Source organism: Pundamilia nyererei, unplaced genomic scaffold (genome assembly GCF_000239375.1).
Source record: "Pundamilia nyererei isolate P.nyererei 1_Seehausen unplaced genomic scaffold, PunNye1.0 scaffold00343, whole genome shotgun sequence".
NCBI lineage: Eukaryota > Metazoa > Chordata > Actinopteri > Cichliformes > Cichlidae > Pundamilia > Pundamilia nyererei.
The window spans coordinates 286,925-294,796 of NW_005187744.1; positions in this window are offsets into that span (position 1 = coordinate 286,925).

Consider the following 7,872-nt stretch of genomic DNA (forward strand, 5'->3'; position numbering starts at 1 on the left):
AACAAAAACAGGATAGCTATATTAATGTACTCAAAGACAGATCCTGCAAATGTAATCAGTGTTTGGTATCAATCTTTGTTAGTCCAAAAGCAAATGAGAATTTTAAAAATTGTTGAAACTATTCCTATAAAACTCTCCAATTGCTGGAAAACATAAAAGATGCAATCACTTGTCGTCGTTTTTTTTATATATCCTGTCGCTCCATAAACACATAAACAATCTCTGCCTCCCTTCTCCTTCAAAACATAGCCTCTTCCTCCTTTCTATAACAATCCGTCTACTCAAACACAGACAGCTTGCCTAACCGCCTTGAATACACATTCAGATCTGCTTGTCACTTCACATCTTCCTCGTCTTTGTCTTTCCTTCTCCTCTCTCAACTTCTATCTGTCTAGCACGCTTTCTCATAATCTCTCTGTCCATCTCATCCCCTACTTTTTTGGGAGAATGCTAGTCAGTAGAGATTTTCTTGCTTTTATTTCTTCAGCTGAAGAACCAAGGGAAGACCGCAAGCAAAAGGAGGCGGGGGTGCTCTAAATCTAAAGAGTCGGGGCTCTAAATGTAAACAGTACAACACAGAGCAGCTTAGGAGGGCTATAAATAGAGCAATGAAGCAAGAGAGAGAGCAAGCAAGAGTGAGATAGAGCGAGAAAGCTTTGCTTACGGAATAAAAATTGCTCCCGACAGTCAGGGATTAGTGCTTCCCTGGAGGATTTTGACTCCGAAAGCCCAATCTGGGGCGATTGGGAAGAGCACCAGCCTCAGTCATCTTAATTCAGTTAAACCCTACCGAACACAGATAGAAACATAGATCTATCTATGTTTGTATGCAAATGCATTCATGAAGACATATTGTAAATACGAATACGCACACTGTAGCAAAACAGCAAAGAAAGGGAGTGTTGTTTTGTTTTTTGTTTTTAAAAAGGACAATGTATATATTATATGTAAAAAGCAGAAAAGGTTCAACCAGTACAGTGAGAGAAGATTACTCAGCACCCAACCCTGTAATCAACCGCTGACATGCTTGGAGAGCAGTGTATTTCAAAAGATGCCTGAAATGTTTGTAAAGTTTTAAATGTTATACAGTACACCAAATGCACTCGAGAGAAATTAGGGTTTTTAGTATACCAAGAGTCGAATTTCTGCAAAAGAACACTCGAAAACAGCATTTTGGGAGATAAAAATTAGAGAAGAAGAAAATAGTTCCGACATTTGTAAACTTACTCTATGTTAAAATTCCTGACTACCTGTGGTATTTACTTCATTTATGTGATAGTCTGATTTATTGAGTCTGGCCTCTGACATCTGACTGTGGATCTTTTCAAACATCATCAGGTCAGGCCACAACCATGTTCTGAGACTTGGTCAATAAACAACACCCTACAAGTGTTTTGGGGTTTTTTGTTTTGTTTTGTTGTTTAAGGCACGGAGACCTCACCCAAGGAACTGGTACAAGTGCGGCGGTTGACTGTGTCTTCGCTGGCCTCACCCTGGGAACTGGAATGGGTACTGGAGCAGACCGGGTACCAGTCACTCCTACCCGAGGAATAGGTACAGGTGCAGAAGTTGGCTGGGTCACGGTCGGAACAGGTACGTGTGCAGGAACCAACGGAGCTTTAGCTGCCCTGGCAACAGGGACAGGGATGGGCTGACCCCTAGCCACCCTGGAAGCAGGAACAGGCATAGGAGAAGGCTCAGGGGTAACTTGAGAATGAACTTAAGTGGAGCAGGTTGTGATAAGTGGACAGTCTTGGAGAGGACAGAATGTGGTGCAAACACAGTTTCGGAAGTCTTTGCTTAGAAGTACTAAAAACAGTTCCAGTGGGTGAAGGCAGTGCAAAGTAAGGTGTCTTTGGAAAGACTTTCACAGCAGTACAATAAACAATCTCCGAGGGGGCTAGTTTACTGTTTGAAACTGACCGAGCTGACTGAAAAACACAATCAGAATGAGGTTTGTGATAAGCAGTCACAGTGTTACCTGGTTGAAATTCCCTAAATTGCTTGATGAGGTTGATCAAAAGTAAACATACACTTAAAACTGTCTGTCTCAGAAACAAATCACAGCACTTACTCTCTTGGAGAAAAATGGACAGGCTTACAATAATCATGTTTGGAAACAGAGGACTCGTTGCTAGTTAACTTGACAGCAGAATAGAAAACTTGGACCCCTCCTCTAGGGAACAGAAATGTCCAAATCATTACCAGAATTTGCAGATTTACAGATTTCAGAAACAAGCAGACTTGTGAGTGGAGTCTTTAAAGAGGCCACCTGAGAGTAGGTTATGGTTTTAGAACAAGTCGGCACCGAAACACTAAACATCTCCTTCATATTAGCTAGTTCAAGAATATGTTTACTTGCATTATTAGTTCAGCAATATTGCATATTTCAGGAACAGAAATTGAAGATCATTAATCAAACAGCTCAGAAACAAAAGATTTACTAAAATTGAAACTAAAGATTCATTTGGAATGACGATGGGTCGTTAAACACCTTCCATAAACACTGGCAGACACTATAACAGAAGAGTCACTAGAAATAATGTCTTTGGAAACGGAGCACTTAGGCTTGATCTCAAATTGTTCCGATGGAGGGAAGAGTCTAGGAAAAGTTACGGGATTACTCACCACAGAGCTTGTGTAACTGTTCATGGAAACCCAATGAACAGGGCGAAGGACTGAAGCAGAGTGAGGTCTCACATGTCCTGTGCATCAGTATCTTCAGACACTTCACCTTTGTTGACATGTCTGGATCTAGAGGGTTTTTTTTCCTCTTTCCTTTCACGATGTCACAATCTTCTGTCATGATATGATGCTGTGTGGAGCAGGCAGACTGGGCCCAAATGAAGGACTCAGGCTGGACTGAATTTAACAATAGCTTTATTACTGAAGAAACTGCCAAGAACACATGTATTCAAACATTGAAGGCTTTGAACAAACAGGACACAAGACAGAGATCGCGACACTGGGCGGAGGGAGACACAAACAATATGGAATCAGAGCAGAGAGGAAACACCCAGGGAACACGGCTGTACATAATCTAACTGACAAGACAGGGAAAGCAAAGCTGAACATGATGCACACTGACTAAATACAGGGTACAGAGAGAAGAGACAGAGACAAGACTAGGAAGACGCAAAAGCGAGGGACAGAGAGGGCGAGAGAAACCAGACAGACAGACCACTGGGCAGACAGACAGGCAGAGCTGAAAGACAGAGACATCAAGCTAGAGCGAGGGACGGAGAGAGAGAGGGTGAAACTGACTTCCCAAAGACACACCAATAACTAACACAGGAAACTAGACACAAGAGTATGGGGAACACTGAGGGAGGAATTATTCAATACAAGGAATAACAACAAGACTAAATCTACCAAAGGAATGAATCAAACTATATAAACATTAACCAACCGCAGAATTCATAATAAACAAAACTAGGACATCTACTGACTCAAAACACTGGGTCACAGGCCCAAGTACCATGACAGATGCGCAGACCAGATAGACTGTGGCTGACACTGTGGCAACTTCAAGCTACAACAGGAAAAATAACCACTGGTGATGGGAAGTGGGTGGGAACCGAGACAGATTTCTCTCAACTTAGAGAGAAGCAACTGAAGCAGCTACCAATAGATTCTCTCCTGTGGGAATATGTTTTATATGTGCAAGTTGTTAACATATACCTTAGTAGAACTACACTGTTTTTGGAATTTTAACTCGGTAAACCACAAACCACAATCAAGATGTGATTTGAGCACCAATTTCGAGTTTTAACTCAAGGGGTTTAAGAAAAATTAGTAGCTTAGGCATTACAGCCATTTTTATAAATAGTTCCCGTTTTCAGACCTCAGTTACGTCAACTAGTCCTCTATTACTCCATGACATATTAAGGAGAAAAATATCCATGTTGAACATGTATTTGGTAACCTTTTTCTAGAACTCTCAGTATGAGATTCAGAGAGGTCTGAATGAAAGTTAAGAATGCCCTCCTTAGGCTGAAACACCAAAACAAGCCAGCAGCCAGACACATTCCAGTCATTATTTGTCATCGTATCTGGAGATAATATCAGTAAATCCATGTAAAACGGACTTTGTTCATTCTGTGCAAACATCAAACACAGATGAAGGAGGTGCATTTTTAAATTACATAAAGTCCCCTGGTAATATTAACCGAAAGCAAATAATGCTTTAAATTTCTCCATGGATAGATGTGCTGAAGGATTTTATAAGAAAATACAGGTCACGACAGCTTGAAAAACCTCCCAGATTCAACCTGATCTCATTGAAATACATGAAATGTACTGTATGGTGATCTTAAGAGATCAACCTCACAAAACACAACAGAAGTGTTTCTGGGGACACAATAACATGATACACCAGTAGTGGAAATGACAGAAACCAAATAATGCTAAGGATGATTGGTATAGTACTATAGCTACATGTTTGCTATTAACCAAACCATTTACTGTTAGCTTGTCACCTGCAGCTTTTCTGTTTAGTTTAGTTCAGTTCAGCTAAATTTTATTTATAGTGTAACAAATTTGCCTTGAGGTACTTTATATTGTAAGGTAAAGACCCTACAATAATACAGAGAAAACCCCAACAGTCAGATGACCCACTATTAGCAAGCTCTTTGGTGGCAATAGGAGGGAAAAACTCCCTTTTAACAGGAATAAACCTCCGGCAGAACCAGGACCATCTGCTGCGACTGGTTGGGGGTTGAGTAAAGGAAGACAAGACAAAGATATGGTGTGTAAGAGAGGAAGAGATTAATAATAACTAATGATTAAATGCACAGTGGTGTATAAACACATAGTGGGTGAACAAAGGTGAGTCAATGCATCATGGGCAGCCCCCCAGCAGTCTAGGCCTCTTGCACCATAACTAAGGTAGGATTCAAGGCCACTGTACCACCTCTAAGTTTCATCAAAAAGGAACATTTGAAGCCTCATCCAGAAAGCAGAGACTGCGTCTGCTGTCTCCTGAATTATTGTGTGTTATCTGGCTTCAAGGATAGATAAAGTTGGGTATCGTCTGCATAGTAGTGAAAATGTATGCCTTCTAATGATGCTGCCCAAGGGAAGCATCTAGGAGAACAATCACAGAGATGTCAGAGTCAGATGTCACTGTCAGAGGCCACCACAAGAAGATCAACACACACACAGCTTACACACAGACAGCGTCAGGACCTGCGTAACAGGAAATGTGATTATATTTGCATATTGACAATGTAACCTATAAAAATAAACGAATACTGCAGTTCGTGGTGATTCGCTCTGAGCTTTTCACCCGTGCAGCACGTTAACCTACACAAGTGTCTCAGTGTTGATTATTCACCTGACTGTTTGTTAACTGTAAATCTCTGACAGCAGCCAATCACTTAGCTGTTTTATAATGACTCTTTTAAGAATTTTTGAGATAAATGGAAGGTTGGAGTTTGGCCTATAATTAGCAAAGACAGCTGGTTTTCGAAGTAATGGTTTAACTACTCCCAGTTTGAAATTAATATGAAAGAAATCTCTAAATTCTTAAACTTGGTCTTGGCTCCACTCCTCTGGTCTCAAAATGTTCAGTTTTTAAATTCTTCAAAGCTTGAAAAACTTTGATGTTCAAACCCAGTTCTAACAATGTTGGGATGTAAAATAAAAAGGAGATGCAATGATGTGCAAATTTTTCAGTCACCTGTGAATACCTTTCAGCACTGATGGTGCCTTCTCAAATGTGCAAACTGCTAAAGAACCTAAAGAGGCGCTAATGCACCCCCATACCATCAGAAATGTATGCTTTTGAACTGCATACTAATATGGTACTTCTCCTCCCAAGTCCAGAGAACACAGTTTCCATGTTTTCCAAAAAGAATTTCGAATATCAATCCAACTGATCACAGAGAAGTTTTTCACTTTGCCTCAGTCCATTTTAAATGCGCTTTGGCCCAGAGACGATGGCAGAGTTTCTGGATAATACTCACATATGGCTTCTTCAATGCATGACAGAACTTTGACCTGTATTTGTGGATTAAACAGCAAACTGTTTTCACAGGAAATTATTTCGGGAAGTCTTCCTGAGCCCATGCAGTTTCCATGACAGAATGTGGTCTGTTTTAATGCAGGGCTGCCCGAGAGCCCGAAAAGACATCTAATATTGATTCTTAGCCTTGTCGCTTGTACACACAGATTTTTTCCTCAGATTCTCTGAATTTGTTGATGTTATGTTCTGTTGATGAGGAAATGCTTAAAGTTTTCACAATCTTACATTGAGAAACATTAATCTGAAATGGCTGTTTTCTAATAAATGCAGAAGAAAATGGATTGATGCATGGATGCATGGATGCCCAATCTGCAAGTTTTTGCAGATTGGGGAACTTCTGCCATATTTTACTTCTAAAAACCTCTGCCTCTCTAAGATGTTTTTTTTATATTCAGACATATTACTGACCTGTTGGCAATTAGCCTAATTAGTTGAAAAAAGTTCCTCCAGTTGGAACATTTTATAAATGGGTTTGTAACTGGACACAAATCAATAGGGTAAAATGGATGTGTGTGTTTCTTTGAGGCATTCAATCTGTGGATGAACTTTTAAAAACTCCCTCGACATCTGCACTTTTTGTAATGAAAAGCCATTTTTTTAAGAATGAGCATAGTTTTATATACAAAGAGTGTTTTCCGCGTGCAAAAACCTGATTTCCATTACATGTACAGACATGTTTGCCTATCAACATATCAATGCAGCCAGACGGAAGCCAACGCACTCATTTTTAGCTTTGAGGATACATCTTGCATAACACTGCAGCTCTAAAGTTTTTTAAAATGTTAAACAACCACATATCTCTCACACGTTCCTTCCTTTCTGCGCACATCCACCTGAGGTCTTCATGAGGAGAAAACTCTAAGAATAAATCCACGTTCCATACACACTCTGTATATATCCTACTGCAGATCCTCTGGCTGTTTTTTTCCTCAGAATGAATAAAGTATAAGTTTTCCTGAGTGTGAATTAAAAATCGATGGCTCAGAGAGTTTGCAGGTATGTCAGTGGATAGAGGGCTGGGCATCTGCGGAATCGTGGCTCAAAGTTAATTCATTTTCACAGTTTGCCAAACCAATGAATAAAATATGATGCTCCAGTTTGCGAAGAAGAGGGGAAAGAGGAAAGATTCTCTAATTGGAATTTCTGTCCGCTGAAAGAGAAGTTGTGGGGAGACAAATTATTCAAACACACACACACACTGTACATTTAATCAAGTTAGTCTATTAGGTAAACCAAGGGGCTGGCATTAAGCTACATCCTTGGGGATGTGGGAATATGAACATCTCCATCAATCAAAACAGGACAAAACTGCCTTGTGCAATCATTTGCTTTTTAAATATTATTTTATATATACAGATTTCCACAGCCTAATCCGTGCTCCACTGTTACTTGGCATCTACTGTTCTCTACTTTTAATGACCCTAGCGGCTACAGAAATACAGAAAGGCAAACACACGGCTGGAGGCGATAATTCTGAACAAATAATCGTTAAATATTTTCAAATGTTTGGACAAAATAAAGTTGAGTTGCTGCACTGTTTCCATCCTTCAGCCACACAGACTAACACAAGCCCCTGTGATTAGAGGTCACATGTGGGCACATAGCTCATAAAACCTGTGTCGAGAGGGGCTGCAGCGGTAGGGACGAAACCATACTGACGTGGTTGCTGGCGACACGCTGACATTGACGGATATTTACCGTAACCTCGCTCTGACTTTGGCTCAAGAGGAGAGGACAGGGTGATTCGTGTCTTTGTTGTAACGCTCGCTCTAGTTGAGCAACCTGTGTTATTTGTTGAAGGAAGTCGCTCTGGTGTGTGTGTGTGTGTGTGTGTGTGTGTGTGTGTG